The following is a 16,234-nucleotide window of genomic DNA, read 5'->3' as shown; positions in this document are numbered from 1 at the left end:
TGAATATCACCCACAAGAATACGAATCATGGGGGTTCCGCAGCCAGTTTTTTCTAAACACTGCTGTGTCCTCTTCCTTCAGCGCCATGCGAAATGAGAACAGAGAATCGATCGATCGATCGATTGATTGATTGATTGATTGATTGATTGATTGATTGATTGATTGATTGATTGATTGATTGATTGATTGATTGATTGATTGATTGATTGATTGATTGATTCCTACTACCCCAGGTACGACTTCAGTCTGGCAGCGTTAAATAACGCTTTTACAGAATGGCGAAGCGACTGAAAGAAGGAAGGAAGGAGAACAAAACTGAAGCGAAGGCAGAAACAATAAAATGTGAAGCAAATGTGACTGCAGCCTATTTGCTGTCCTTGGAAAGCGCTCTGTTTTCACGGCAACACTGGCCTACCGTTACTCCAGGTGGCTTTAGGAATGAGCTCCCAATATGTGTTCTTCGTACAGTGCCCCAGCATCACTAAGGCCGCCTACAGGCATGTCACACTGTCCTCAGCGAAGACGAAGGCATCGAAGCGCAGACGTCAGTCAGCGCGCATTATGCCGCATGCTACAAGGCTAGCGGGGCGGGATGAGATGATGTGTGGAACTGGCGGCAGCTTTAGACACTTGTAAATGTCACCTTTCGCTTTAGACGTGACAGCACACACTTAAGCGAAGTATGCGCGCAATGCGGCAGTGAAAGCCGTGCCACCTCGTCGGTCCTTGTTTGTGTTATCACGTCGACTGTATCATTTTCTCTGAAATTCACCACGCGCATTTACCACCAAAGGTTGATAAATTTGGATTTCTGGCTACTTTTGGCCAGGGACGGCTTGAAATTGTGGCTATGAAGCAACTGTCACATGAGTTTTGGCCTGACTCTAATGTCGTGGCAATTCACCATATACGTTTTTTGCTCGTTGCTGTAGGGGTTGTCAGCGTTCTTGTTCTGGCACTGTTGGTATAGCCTTGCCAGCACCAGAAAGTTCGAAAAATTAACTTCACCGTCCCACTAATGGCAGACATCCAGGCGTTCGCATGCTGGCATTGTCTGTGTAATACGAAAGCAATAATTAATACTGTCATCGCCTTCGTTGACTCAAGACATCTGCCGAGGAGATAAGTGTAAACCTTCACATTTGTCTCCCCCGTGTTCGTCGACGTGCGGACAGTAAATGTCTCTGCATGAACGATGAGATGCGCGAAACTACAAATTTTGAACTAACTGTTACTACTGCGGCAGCTTGGAGTTGCCTTGAAACGATTATTACCCAGCACTCACTATCATTGGTTCGAAAAGACAAGCTTTCTGGTGTCACCTATACCTAGAACGTAACGCTTACGAAGAGAACACATCGGGACACTCGTTTTCCAAGGCCACGCGCTAGAACGCATGCTGCGGAATGTAACACGAAGACAACTTACGGCCAATCTGTCTCTCATTTATTGCTTAAATCCGATTCAGCGCACGAGAGGGCGCCTCAGCCTCAGCAAGCGCGCGAATGCTCCTCCCACCTGCCCTTCTCCTGCGCCCAATCAACGCGCGCCGTGTCGCAAGAGAGAGACTTAAAATATTTGACCACACTTACACATTGCATGCTTCGCCCCTCCGCAGCTTTCACGTTAGCGGAGATGGCCCGGGATTTTCGCTCTCGTGTGTTCACTTTGTACCATTAATTTATTTCCTTGCAGCAGCATCACTTTTCATCGCACATGACGCACTCACACGGAGAAACAAAACAGCAATAGTAGATGTTTCACGAACATACAGTTTACAGGGTGTTGACAGCAGTTCACACGATGAACTCTAGCTGTAAGCATCGATACCCTCTCGAGATGGAATCAGCACCGATTCAAAAACCCTTTTCCCTCCTCTGTAGGGCGGCTTGTCCTCACTGCACCTGGCCTGCCAGAACGGCCGTAACCAAAACACGAGAATCCTCCTGCTGGCCGGCTGCAAACCGAACATCAAAACAACGTTAATACGATTGCAGTAAATGGCTCATTGGGCGAAAAAGCCGGTGTCGGCGCGTCTGTAACAGCGAAACGGCTCCGCGACCACGTGTCTTTGAATGGTACCATAGCGCGTTCTATAGCACGCGGTTTAACTCAGCGGAAGAGAAACGTCTCCGCCCAAGCCAGTACACCGCAAATAAAGGAAGCTAGCATAAGAGGGCAACCAGTCGATCTAACAAACAGACAACAGAATCCACAACTGACGTCGTCGTGATCGCCCCCCATACACAGCGGCAGGAACTAGGACCGGCGAAACGCGTACGAGACAGATCGAAGCCACTCGAATGTGTAGAGTGGAAGCTGATCGCGAAGCACATTCAATCGTCTCAAGCAGCCAGAGGACGAATCCCTTCGAGGAGGCGGAAAGCCAGCAAAGCGTCCCATGCGTTCAATTGTACAACAATGCTTTCGCAAGAGCACTTAAGAAGTTTGCGGTGCTCTCGGACGTCATTTTTTTTTCTAGTACAGACGGATGTTGACTGCCTTCTTAATACAGTAAAACCTTGTTAGTGCGCAGCCACTTACGCCATGTGTCTGAATTGAAAGCTCTCTGGAACCTGAACAACCAACATTATCAGCATTGCTGCAAGCGCTTAATCCGCGCTATTGTTACGTACGTAGCATTTCTGCGTCCCTTCAAGTTACGGTTTAGCGAGGTTTCGCTATATATATCCACTTCCTCAGACAGATCTGCACGGAGTCGTCCAACCGCGTCATGACAAGACCAAAAAAAAAAAAAACATCACGGCCTGCGGACAGCACGATGTTGCGCAAGTGCCGGAAGCCATATACAGCGTTCACGGGGGCCGTGAAGATCAGAAAGTCGATACGAAACCTGGCCGAGACATATTTGTAGGATCGTATACCTGCGAGAATTTCGTGGAGGCGCCGGCGATCGTAAAATTTTGTTGCGGTACTATAGCCGATCGATCGTAATCAGACACTCGCGTCCAATCATCACGGGCTTGCGGGTTACGTGCGCGGCACAGGCGGCAACAACGCAAGTGCTGTAACAGCAAGAGCCAGCGAGCAAGAAAGAGGAGGGCAATGGGGCCTTCCGGATTTTTGAGTATACAGCTTGATGTTGTTGGGTGGTTTTATTACTGAATAGTGACGCAAAGCGAAAACGAGGACAACATATACGATATCAAAACAGGAGTATCGTCTCTACCCCAGATGTGATTGTCAATAAAGCTTAGAGTGGGGGCCGTTGGTGCGTACAATTGTACAATGTACAATTTCACTTAACTACAAGCTGAGAGACAGCATTTACCTGCTTCGTGTCATCTTTCTTTCTTTTCCCGTTTCGTGCTGTTGTCCCTTTGACTGTACATTTAAGCGCACTTATTGTAAACAATAGGCTTGTCCCACTTCATTTATAGATATAGTACCCTTTCCGAGGACCTCAAGGGTGCCCTCAATAGACATCAAAGGTATATGCCATGGGCGCTTTCGTATGGGCAACGAGGACTTAGTATAAACGCGCCTTTGCAGCATCTCTAGCACGCACTACAACGCTGTCACTGCTGGGGTTGTGAGCTGCCTTGAATTGGAAATGAAAGTCCCTATAGCTGAAACATGTGACGCCACAGAGAGTTCGAAGCAAAAACAATGACCGAGGCAGCAGTCACATTGTCGCGTGCCTTCTGCAGTATACCGCACCTAATATGTGTACCACCTTTATTACCAACGAGAAGACCACCCGCACTCTTCGTTTTGAATTCTCAGACGCCTAATCGGCCAGTGAATGTTTTTTCCCCAACGATGAGTACTGCCTTAATTTACAGAATTGAGGCAGAAGCAGCTTCGGAGAGCTGGACAGTCGCGAAATGTTGCTCTGTGTCCGGCCTAGTCTCCCCTGCCTCAAATTAAAAATAAGAACTCTAGCGTGCTTAGGCCATTGTAGTCAATGACATGCCAAGAAAATACAATAAACGTGTATACTGTTTCGATTGAGAGGATACGCCACCCAATTCTTTTAGTTTGATTTATGCGAAGTTGCGCAGGTTCAAATTCTGCGCTCAAAACCTTAATTTGAACTCGTGACTAATCACAAGTTCTCACATAGGATTAGCCAGAAGAAATCTAATGCCACTACGTACTTCGCGCTCTGATTTCATCAACTCGCCTTATAGGTTGTGCACAATTCTATAGTACCAAGGCTGACCTGCATGTGTCGCAACACCCTGTAGTGGAGAAAGTGCCGACGGTACGTCTCGTACTTGCCGGCCGATCTTTGACCCTGAATAAGTTTCGCACGGTAATGAACTACAAGCCACCATTCCCACGAAGAAGAGTGCAACGCGCCTCTACTTCAAGATTGCGCTCTCTTCGCAAGACAGGAACCCTCAGCAATAAGAAGTGATGACGCCCAGGGGCGTCGTGCTGGCAAGATCAGAGAGCTTGTATTTCCGGGCGATTACGACACGGGCAGTGGCCATTAAGAATCCTTCCGGCCGGCCCTTCGAACACGTCGAGCCCGTGACCACGCCCCCCGAATTCGCGGCCCGGGTGACGCTAATGGTGATCAGCTGTGAATTAGCGCCGCTGTCACGCATGTAGCCGTCGTTAGCAAGGCCCCGGATGAGCTTCTCCCTTGGACGCCATGTGCGCGGAGCGGATAGTGTGGCCGCGCGCATTAACCAATTACTTGTGTGTACGGTTGTGCAAGATCGTGTTTTCCTCCGCGACGCTTTGAGACTGAGAAGCATTAGTTTGTTGCTAATTGGCGTTACTGCATAGCCCCGCCGTTATGAGAAAAAAGTGAACGTATGTTCTAAAGTACGTTAATTAATACACGGGTGGTGCGACTACCACTGTTTCTCGAGGATATCACGGCGAAGGGGTACAAGTAGTGCTGTTAGGATGCTCGTAATGGGGAGGAGACACTTGCAGTGCGGTTAGGATACTCCTCGCACTGCTGTAAGGCTACTCGCGGTGCGGTTGAGGTACTCGCAGCGCAAGCAGGATACAAGTCTAAATGAATCGGCTGAATTTACTTCTCTTGTGGATCTGGCGAACGTTTGGCATGCGCTGTTATTTGGCGCGCAACTCTAAGAAGTCGTATCAGGTAGGCTTCACCACAATGCCGCGTAACGACGAATCAGAGGGACCAAATGTGGCAGTTTGGCCAATGATGAGGACCCGGATGCGACTGGAGGTAAAAGTACGGAATCTTCGCTGGGACAACCGCGCAAGGCGGGCATGTGAGCTGCTGTACCACTTTCTAGCGAGATGGCTAAGGGCCCTGCAGATGCACAACGTTTTTATTGCAAAAAAGCTCGAATAAAAATCTTTTTCTTTTATTTTACGCGTTTTTACTTCCCCGTGCCCACTACTGCTATGGCTCCACTGGGTCTCAAGTAGCTGTAAGGAAATTTAATGCCATTCCACTCTGTGAAGGTGGATGACCAGCGAACGTGTAATGTCGGTTATTCGTTGGCCACAAACTCCCTCTGAAACCGCACCGTCGCGTAGGGGAAGTGTTCATCTGGATTGCAGCCACACCGACGTCTTTCGTCTTCCGCCTCGCAGCATTCGGGAACCCGATGGGCATCGCGCGCACGCTAGGCGTCCGTGGCCAAATCGACGTCCGCGGTCTCCTCCCGCAAAGTTCGTGCCCATTGCAGCCTTTTTTTTTCTTCCTTTGTGAGTAGGTTTCACTTTGAAAAACACAATGAGGCAAAACCTGCTTACAAAGACCAAGCTTACATCGATATCATTAAAGTCGGCTGTATTTCTAAGCCCGAAACACTGACCTCCTTAGACTCGGCTTTATTCCTTAACATAATGCCTTGCTCAGAAGACAGCTTTTTGAGGGGCAGTATACCGTACACGTCATCTTACATCCAAATATAAAGAGCCGGAGGCGAAAAGGTGGCCGAAGGGAGAGAATATGGCGAAGTGAGGAAGAGGGCCGGGTGCATCAGCCTTTCTCAGTCTCCGCACGAAAAAAAAAAAGTCGGAGTAAGTCTATAGCAGCTCCGCTCTAAAAAGCAGTTAGACTGATGGCGGCGGACTCGTGATTCGAAGGCCACTCGGCTACTGGGGGTAAAGCTAGATTTAAAATAAACACCTGAATACGTCACCATACCGAGGTCTGCCGAGGCGACCTTATTATTACGGCGCGGCGCTAGGCAGTCCTCTTCTCAATGTCATGTTTGTCTCGCACGTATTCGTACCTTACCAAGCTTCAGTCAACAGAAAGGTCTGTGCTCCTGCCGAAAGTGAGTGTTCTATTCTGCTGTCGCGGCCGGCCACGGCCGCTCTATCTGCGAATCCTTGGCGGATTCAGCCCTGTCACGCATGAACACGGCCGTGATGATCAATTCGCTGGTTTACATACTATCATGGGCTTAGACCACTGACCATCAAGTTTCGCAGTGATCGCGCCGACCGAAAGCATACCCTTGCATGTACACTAAGCAGCAAATATTTCTTGTATCGGGAGAAAAAACACTCCAGGCAGAGAGAGGTAAGCGGGACGCAGAATGTAAAGGCGACAAAACAAACCAGACAACCTGTATACGAGGACTGTCTTACATGCGCTCCTTGTCTCTAGAATTGCGCGCTCAAATGGCCGGTATCTACGACCTTACTCATTCGCTCTGGTTACCCCTCCAGAATGGGCAATAAATACCAAGAAAATTGCCTCGTGATGCGGCACTTTGATCGGCGCCTCTGGAGTCGCGTCGTCGATTGGCTCCCAAGCTTTAATCCAAGGCTTTGTACTGGGAAAGAGTGTGGACGAACCCGCGAATATTTCTTTTATAAAGGCCCACCACCCACAATCATCGTTATTTACTTCAGCTCACTGCTGTTCGGCAACATGCAGAACCTGAGGTGTGGGTCTGAGTAGTCCTCGCGCGACTGTTAACGACTATGTACTATTATTATAGCACTGTTTGAAGGCGAAACCTTCGGATCCAATTTCTACCTTGCAACGCATGCAGTATATACACTGTATCCTGTCATCTGTAGTGCGGTGATAAAAGTGCCCTTATTAAGCCGCAGTAATGTTGATGCCGACGTCGTCGCTTCACTATGTAAATGAGACTGCTGGAAATTATGACGAATGGGGTGGATAAGCGTTGTTTTAGAAAGGAACGCACTTCTTCGATCGTTGTAGCCTGGAGTGATCGCGAAATCAAATGGCGATAAAATACCGACGCCGATTTTACCAGAGTTATTTCGGGTACGTGTGGCAGGTCTATACAAGGGTTCGAACTTTTGTTCTGGTGAACCTTTGCGGCGTTTTTTGATAAGCATTGAACGACTTTTGATGAATTAACTGCCCACAAAACTTTGAACAGCGTTCCTTGGCGAACTGTTGGCGAACAGTAACGAAACTGCGCACGACACTTTGGAAGAAATTTGTACGACGAAATTTCCAAAAACATCCGACAAAACTTTTGCCAAACTTTGACAAAGCCTTGCACGCGATTTGGTAAGAAACTTTTGGCACAAAAATTTGTTTGACGAATCCTAGCACAAAACTTCGCGCGAAACTTTGTTTGTTTTGCTTTATTCCAGTACGGCAACACGTCCTTGCACACGGCCTCGAGCTACGGTCACGCCGGGGTCACGCTCGAGCTACGGTCACGCTCGAGCGCCTTCTGCAACGCCAGCGAAGTGAACAAGGTGTTTCTTGCGTTGGTCTACGCGCTTTATAGTGGTCAGGAGCAACATCCTGAGCGTTTCTCTGGTGCCGTACTGAGTTGAGTTAGTTTAGGAACTGTTTTTCTGAACACTGGTGAAGTTTGTGTGACTTGTTTTGTAGTAGCTTGTTGACCACGCCAAAAATTTTGTTCAGTGTGTAGAATGACCATGTTACATGCAAACTGATTGGATAATTCTCTGTTCTTAGGGCAGCGCTGTTATCACTAGTCGCTGCGCCCTGATATGCGGGTTATAATAAATTCTCTTTACCCCCCCCCCCCTTCTGTGAGCACATGTGAACTTTTTATGGATTGATTTCGGAGTAGCTTGTTTCACCACCATATACATTTGTCGTGCAAAGTGTTGACTGCCCGGAGTACTTGGAAACTGATTGGTTTTTTTTTTTTCGCTTTTGTTACCACTAGTCGCTGCGCGCGGATATGTGGTTTATAATTAATTTTCTTTATGTGACTCGAGCTTCGCTTCACTCGATTCAGCCGTTACGCATGTTACACCCTCGTCCTCGGCGACGGAACAACCTGGAGCGCAAGGCGCGCAACCAGTTCTTCAACCTCAACCACTACGTGCGCGAGAAGCTGGCCGCCGAGAAGACCGAGCGCCAGGACAGGGTCGAACGGACCGCCCTCCGCGAGAGGCTTGACCGCAAACGTCTCAGGAGGACCAGCGGACGGCGCTTAGGTCTGAACTCCAGGACTACGTGCAGGAGCGAGCCGCGCAGGCTGGCCTCCGCAGGATCGCGCTGGGCCAGAGCGCGAACACCAGGAGCGGGTTGACCGAACATCCCAACTGGTCCCACCTTCCCCGCAAGTCTAAGTACAACGGCCTCCACAACGGCGTCGCCAGGGCCAAGTCCGAAGAAGTGCTGCACGACCTAAACGGGTTGTACGAAGAAGAGGAACTCGCACCGGTGACGAACGGCCACACGGTGAACGTGCGCGTGTCTCAAATGCCTCCGCTCTCGGGACTGATAGGCAACGAAGTGGGTCTCCCGCCCCCTCCTGCACACTTAGCAAACCGCGTAGCAGGCGGCAGTCGGCAAGACTTCGAGAAACTCGGCGCGAAGTCGAAGTATTCGCTGTGGGACAAGCCAGTTGAGAGAACCAGCCCGGCAGCGCTGCTGCTTTGGCAGCATCCTCCTTCCGCTGGGGGTCGAACAGACGGAGAGCGGGAACTGGAAGTCCGTTGTAGCCCGTCGGACCAGACGACGTCGCCCGCGATAGCGCGGAACTGCAAGAGCCACGGGGACCTGACAGCGGCCTTCAAGAAGGAAGAATTCCAGGACGAAGAGAAGGAGAAGGCAGAGAGAAAGAGAGAGAAAAACTTTATTTGAGCCCCAAGGGGCTAGTGTGGCCCCATGGGGCTTAAATAAAGTTTCTCTCTCTCTCTCTCTCTCTCTCTCTCTCTCTCTCTCTCTCTCTCTCTCTCTCTCTCTCTGTCTCTCTCTCTCTCTCTCTCTCTCTCTCTCTCTCTCTCTCTCTCTCTCTCTCTCTCTCTCTCTGATTCTCCTCCTCCACGTGCAGAGGTCAGCCCGAACCACTCGCCGTCGACTCCCGTCATGACCAACGGGACGTGCAATCATGGCTCCCGTCGATGTTACGCCGTGGTCTCCAGCAGCGGTGACCTGCTCACGGCACAAGCGCCGGCAACGTCGCCGGTGACACCGCCTCCGACGCACCCCAAGCCTGCCAAACCGCCGCTAATGTCGAGGCCAATGCATCCGCCCCCTTACTCGAGCCGCGTGCACCGCTTTTCGACGCCGAGCAGTCAAGCGAGGTCACTTCGAGTCTTGTACGGGCCATTGCCCACGGAAGTCGTGGTTGCGGCGGTTGACGGCGTGTCCGGCTACTACAATGGCGCCGCCGCCTATGCGAACGCCAAAAGGAGCGGTGGAGGAGCAGCTCTGTAAACCCAACGAGGGCCTCACGTTGGACGCTAAGAACGGATGTCCCTCCAGTGAAGTGTGAAATGTGGCCCCCGCCCGCCCCGAAACGTCCCCGCGCACTCCCCCCGCCCATCAAAGAGATCGAACACGCTGAGAGTGCTTGTGCATGCATTTATTTATTTTCTGCGTTGCTTATTTATGTTGATCCTCCGTGCACGAACTGCCGAAGCGAGGAGTGTGCGTCGTTGGGACGGACTGATAATTCCCACATTCAGTGAATAATGTCACCATATGGGATAGTGTACAGTTTATGTGGCCGAGATATCTTGATTACCTTCACTAGTGAGATCATCATTTCATTCCATTCTTTCTAGGAGCATGCGTACTTCTGCTAATGCGTTGAACATAGAATGCTGCTGCTGTCTGCTTCTTAGCGACGCCCGTAGCTACGCTCATTAGTATCGGGTATTGCTTAGCTTCCGTTACGACACATTTAAGATATTCATCCATACTTCTTAGGTTGACGCTGTTGATCATAAATATAATTAGTAGGGCGCGTAAGTCTGGTTGAAGATAAATCATTGTTTTCACCGCGAGGGTTTTTTAACCCGTGAACTGGCGGTCACGTGTCGCGCAGGTTCGCAAAACTACCATACTTACAACATGGCCGGACTAATGTAACACATTTGCTGCTGTAGTCCTAATCAAAACCGTCTAAGGAAGTAAAGAAATGACCGTAAACGGGGCCAATTTTCAGAATGCTTGTTTGACCTTTCTCAGTGCAGATGTCACAGGGACAGTTCGTGCAAAAACAGGATAAAAGCATACACTATTTGGTTGGTTCGACTCGCCGGTCATGAAGCCGCCGACGAAGTTATAATGCGTGCAGGTCAAATCTGTGCGGCACATGAAAGATGCATTATGCATTCAGCCCTCAAGTTGGGAATCAGGCATTGCGCAATCTAACCCCGGCTTTTGCTTGTTCCGCTGCGATTCAGTTCTTCCCGCCGGAAAAGATGGACTTCGCATGTCTAGAAAGGTTGATTGATTGATTGATTGATTGTAGGGTTCAACGCACCGACGCAACGCAGGCGATGAGGCGTGCCGTAGTGGAGGGCTCCAGATTAATTTTGACCACCTGAGCATCTTTAACGTGCGCCGAAATCTCGTACACACTGGCGTTTTTGCTTTTCACCTCTATCAGAAAAGAGGTCGCCGCGGCCGGAAATCGAACCGTGACCTCGTGCTCAGCAGCACAACGCCTTAGCGACCGAGCCACCGCGGCCGGTATATCTAGAAAGAAGACCAGGATAAAGACTTCAGCGGAGTCCCATGACGGGACATTGCACTGAAGTCGTTTCCAGAGTAGCCGTTACGCGTGTTCTTTTCGCGTATGCCGCCCTTCTTCCTAAGCATTGGAAAGAGCTAATCAGGTCAAAGGGAGGGTCAAAGGTCAAACACGTTGTTTTCAGCAGCTGAAGTGCAAGGATAATACACCAGCATTTAGCCTCAGAGTTGTTGCTGTCTGCTCTTTAAAAAAAGTGAGTGTGGAAAATTATCAATTCGAACATGGCAAGCAACGACCACTTTTTTCGCCTGCGCCATTACGTACAGTAACGTTGGCTTCCTTAAATCAAACAAAGAAACATGAAACCCCACCTCCTCATGAATATCTTCCGTGAGTCTGCATATTCAAGCCTCGGCCCGACATGTACAGCAGTGATTTTTTTTAATTGAGACGATGATTTCACGTGCCAAGAACTCCCTCACCGACAGATGTGTACAGTTTTCTTTTTATCAGACATCAGACGTGTAATAAAAACATAACATGTTCACGTAGCCGTGCGTTTTTGTGTCGGAGCTCAGTAGTGTGCATAAGCTGGCACGCGGAGGGCACGGGTTCGTTAAGGTGGCTAAGTTTCGGAACAAGGTAAGTCAGCCTGACATCTTATTATTGTGTTTCGCAAGTTAAGGGTCACCGACATTCCTATCTGATTTATCCAGATGGTACGTCACTCAATTGCTGTTTATTAACCGCGGAGCTGGTTAAACTTTCGTGTGTCCTTGTGGATCGTTAAAAGGAAATTAACTCTTCCCGTGGTCGGAATCGAACTTATGTCCCTCGCTTTATGAAACCGGCGTTTATATGATCGCGATATCATCGCATTCGGGGCGCTCAACATTTCTTTTGGGTTCGTAGAGCGGGCGTTGGCTTTGGATTTGGCTGAGTTGAAGTGGACTTTGGCTGCGGACTTTGGCAGTTTGGATGTCGGATTTCACGAGGGTGGATTGTAGACTTTAATTTAACACAATATGCATGGACAAAGCCTCCTTTTTTACCGCCTTTCTCTTAAGAAAGGGGCAGATATAAGAAAACGCAATTTAAATATAGTGAAGACCATCAGCTCCACTGTTTTCTCAGTCTTCGCATCTCAGTTGCGAAAGTGGCCGAATTTTATTAAGGTGCAGCCCTTTGGCGGCCGTTACCTTGGTTTCGACGTGGTGGCGTCTGTATATGTTCGCGTAACCGAGTGAGCGAACGAACGAACTAGCGAAGGCAGAGAGAAAACGGAGAGGAGCTTCCGGTGAAGGGTGAGGAGGCGGGCAGCACGCACGGCTATGGCGTTATCTCTCTCACTGCCATCCTTTCATCCTTTCACTTTCCCCAGACGCTGTTTCGTTCGCCGCTAATTCCAATTACGTGACATTTGCACGGGAGGTTCAAACAGGATTTGCAGCAACATGCTGGCCAGCGGCGGCGATGCTCTGCAAGATAACAGGAGAGGAGCGCGCGCCGCAGTGCGTTCGCTGATCACTCGATCCCTTCCTGAGTCGCAGCAGATATGCGCAGTGACAGAGAAAACTGCAGTTCGTGTTGAGCACAAATTTCGCCAGTGCATCTTTTCACGCAGTACTTTTTCAACCAAACTAGAAAAAAGGCACTTGTGCTATCGGCTCATGACCTATACCAAAGCTCGTCACGCGTTTTATCCTAAAGCCCGTACTACAAGGTGCGAATTCACCTGCGCATCGGATGCAAATGCACTGCTTTTGCGGCAGAGCGAGCAATTGTCGCATCTGCGGGGAATTGCCAAATGTATGGTACGGCCATGCGAACGAAAGTCTGTGGCGGCGTAGACCGGCGGATCGGCGGCTCAGCCAGGTGAGCGCCACTAATTCATCGAGACGTTCAGGCTGAAGCTACTTGTGGGAAAGGTAACATGTTTATTTTTTAGGAACCCGAAAACCTTCGCCCGGGACAGACATAATTACGTCTGCAAACAACGTGTTTCTGAAATGAAAAAACGCAACGTGGCTGAGCCATGGGTGCCCTTGAGCGGCGCCCCTGTCTCGTGACGTCATGTAAGTTACATTTGTGGTTGTCACCAGCTTACTCCGTCTTACGGGACTCAGTGTACTTCCTATTATGAATTGAAAAGGTAAAAAAAAAAAAAAAACGATGCGCAGATGGGAACCCCAAGGACGGCGCGCTAACGCTGAGAAAACAGGGGACATTGAGGGCTGCCATGGTTGCCAGATTAGTTGACGAAATTACGCCCAGGCGACGTCGTTATTACAGGCAGTAATGAAGCAGACCCTGTGTGCCTTACCGCATCCAAAGTTTTTCGCAGACGCTCAATTTCTACTTGCGGTTGCTTAGGCTCGTTAAAGGCACTGGTTAAGCCTTGTCTGGGCCTTATCTTTAAACATTGCCAAGCGACAAAAAATTCAGTGCCTTTCCCCTTCCCCTCTGTAAAGGTGGGTGACCATAGGAGGCGTTTGTGGGTGATTGGGTGGCTACGAAGTCCCGTTAAAATCGCGCCGTCGCGCCAGAAAAACGTTCAGCGGAATGGCAGCCACGCCCCCGTCAGAGACGCTGGAAAATCTACTCTGCGTATGCCCCAACCACGCGGGACCGAGAGCAGAGCTCCACCGTGCGCTCCAGCGTCGAGGCCTTCCCAGCGCCGGCATGGAGGACCTTCTGTTCCCGAAGGGGCCTGCGGCAACCCAACGGGAAGTCTTCACCTATCTGCTCCATTACCTGGAGACAACCGGTCTCACGCTGTAGCCCGAACTGCAGTAACTATGTCCCTGGACTGACAGCCCTATCTCTTATTCTTTATCCTGTCTATATATCTGTCTCTGTCTCTCTCTCTAGATTATCCTTTCACTCCCCCTCTGTTTCCCTTCCCCCGCACTGGGTTGTATGCAGGTGAGCGCTCTGCCGAACTCAAAAATATCCCCAGTTCCTTTTCTTGTCTTTCCCCACAAACCACAACAGGCCACTCCCGCTTTCGCTTAGCGACGCCACCCTATCGTCATCGGTATTCGGTAGCCTCCCTACGGCGGGTTCACGCCCATTGCCACAATTTTTTTCTTTATGACCAGAATTTCCTGTGCAACGCACACTGTGGGAAAGCCAGCTTACAAAGACCAAGTTTACACCAATCTCCTTAAAGGCGGCTTCACTTCTAAACAACAATGCTTTGTAGGTTAGACATTTCATGGGCAGAATAAGCATCTTAAAACACGAAGCGCCGAAGGTGAACAAGGGGCTCGAGAGAGACTTTAGTTCGGAGGGAGAGGAAAAGAAGCGGATTCTTTGTGTCTACGCCCACAAAAAAAAGGAACGGGGAAGTTGGCCTAAACATCTCCGCTGTAAATATTCGACAGAGACACTTGAGGCTGCTTATGTGAAGGAATGTGAAGGCATTATATTCCCGCGGGTGAAATGTTTTGGAGTAATGTTTCTGTATTTATTAACTGCCCAAAGATCCGCGGCAGCGACCCTTTGTATTCGGAATACCCCGCTTTTCTTAGTGCGAGCATTTCGCAACGCATCTGGGAAATTTCGGGGGCGCGAAAGTAGTCAAGCTCTAATAGTCCGGTGGATAGAAGAATGTTTTGGGCAGCGAAAGAAGTAAGGAATATAGCCCAGCCAACAGCGGAAATTTCGGGGGAGTGAAACTAGTTAGGATAGTCCGGTGGATAGCGGAACGTTTTGAGGAGTTAACGTAGTAAGGCAACAGTACAGCCGTCAGCGGAAATTGCGGGGAGCGATATCGCAGCGAGATCGACCTATTCGCCCCGAGCGCGAACAGAGTCGGCCCCTGGCGGCGGCAGGACGAACCGCTCCTAGTGTGGATGGCGCTCTCGCGTCGTCTGCTTTTTCACGTTGCGTGCGGCGCAAGACGCGTGCTGCACACGACGAAACAACCAATATGTGTGCTCGTTTGGCAGTAAGCAATGACATAGTCACCTCTGCTTGTGCATTTCCTCTAGAAACGCAATAATCAGCGGCCGTTGCTGGTTAATGCGCTGGTTTAATTCCGCGAAACATCTTCGCCGTGGTCACCGCGGCTTGAGTGTGAACATCAATTGCTTCCACACATTGCACTTTTCCTATTGCTGAGTGCAGTCGTCTGCCGTTTCGGGAACGTCGAAGGGTGCTTTTTGAAGGTGGCGTGGTGATTATTTAAAGGATAAAAGTTTAGTACGCGAAACGGGTAAGAAGCGACAAGACCTGTGCATACGCGTGCAAATTCCACACCCTTGTAAAACTGCGCTGTGTCCTTATAGAAAGAAGAAACAAACAAAAGCATTTACACTGCACACGACCCCTGAGCTATCGCCCATACATTACCGGACACGTATTTTACACCAGCAAGCGCCTGTGTGATCGTGTCCTTCCCGTATATTTCTAAAATAAATACCATTAGTCGTGTTTATACTGAGGAGGAGGAATAAACATTTGTTCAACTGTATCGAGTTGCTAATTTTACGTATTATTTAAAATACGTTTCTATGGATGCGCTAGAGTATTTAGGGGGGATTTTTAGTAAAATTAAGCAGTTGTGAGTTTGCGTCTGTCATGTGGCATTTCGTGTGTCATTTTCATATATATCATTTTCAAATCCGACATGAATCACCTTGTCCAGAAACGTGTCTCACTCAGCATAACCAAATGCCTAATATGGTCACGTCTTAACCTCTTAAGGTCGACCTAAGTTTAAAGAAAGAGGAGAAAACGTGTAATATAATGCACGTTGTTGCCCACATGTGTGAGGGGTGTGTGCCTTGACTCGCTGATTTTTTCTTAATTTTTTCCCACAATGCTTGCTTTCAATACATTTTTGAAAAAGGCGAACCACAATTTCTGGACAATCTCGGACCAAAGGGGGGTTAATTAATTTTGAAAATACGTGTTAAAGTACTGCTTTTTCACCGCTACAGAACACAACTCCTAGTGTAGTTTCGATTGTCAGTATTGATAACCATAGTTTGGCTTTTCGCGTTACATGCGTTCTCTTCTCTGTGTTCTTGCAACGTTGGCAGGACCCCCCCCCCCCCTCTTCCCGAAAAAAAAACAAAAAAAAAGAAATGCACAGAATTTCATTTTTTAACCAATCCTCAAGAATTAAATGCCAAGACAAAGGCGATATTCAGTTTACAAAACAAAGTAGTTACCGGGAACCCGTTGCGCTGATTCGCAACGAGAAATAAAAAGGAAATGTTTTACTACATCTGCAAAAGCGCAACTTCGATCATTTATTGCCATCTTTAGGGTTCTTAAGTGACCTTATACGCAAGAATGCAAACACATGTCGCTGTTGCAGGCACCTGTTAGATTTTAAAAGGAACGATGGTCAACAG

At 49.1% G+C, this 16,234-nt stretch overlaps 1 pseudogene; it reads left to right on the top strand.

Annotated features, from left to right (window-relative positions):
- The window catches only part of LOC144153187 (uncharacterized), a 102,730-nt pseudogene extending 93,068 nt beyond the window's left edge, over positions 1-9,662 (top strand).
- The last annotated feature ends 6,572 nt before the right edge of the window (positions 9,663-16,234 follow it).

Source organism: Haemaphysalis longicornis, unplaced genomic scaffold (genome assembly GCF_048455015.1).
Source record: "Haemaphysalis longicornis isolate Haplotype H1 unplaced genomic scaffold, Haemaphysalis longicornis Haplotype H1 scaffold_9, whole genome shotgun sequence".
NCBI lineage: Eukaryota > Metazoa > Arthropoda > Arachnida > Ixodida > Ixodidae > Haemaphysalis > Haemaphysalis longicornis.
This window is presented reverse-complemented; position numbering and strand designations above follow the sequence as displayed.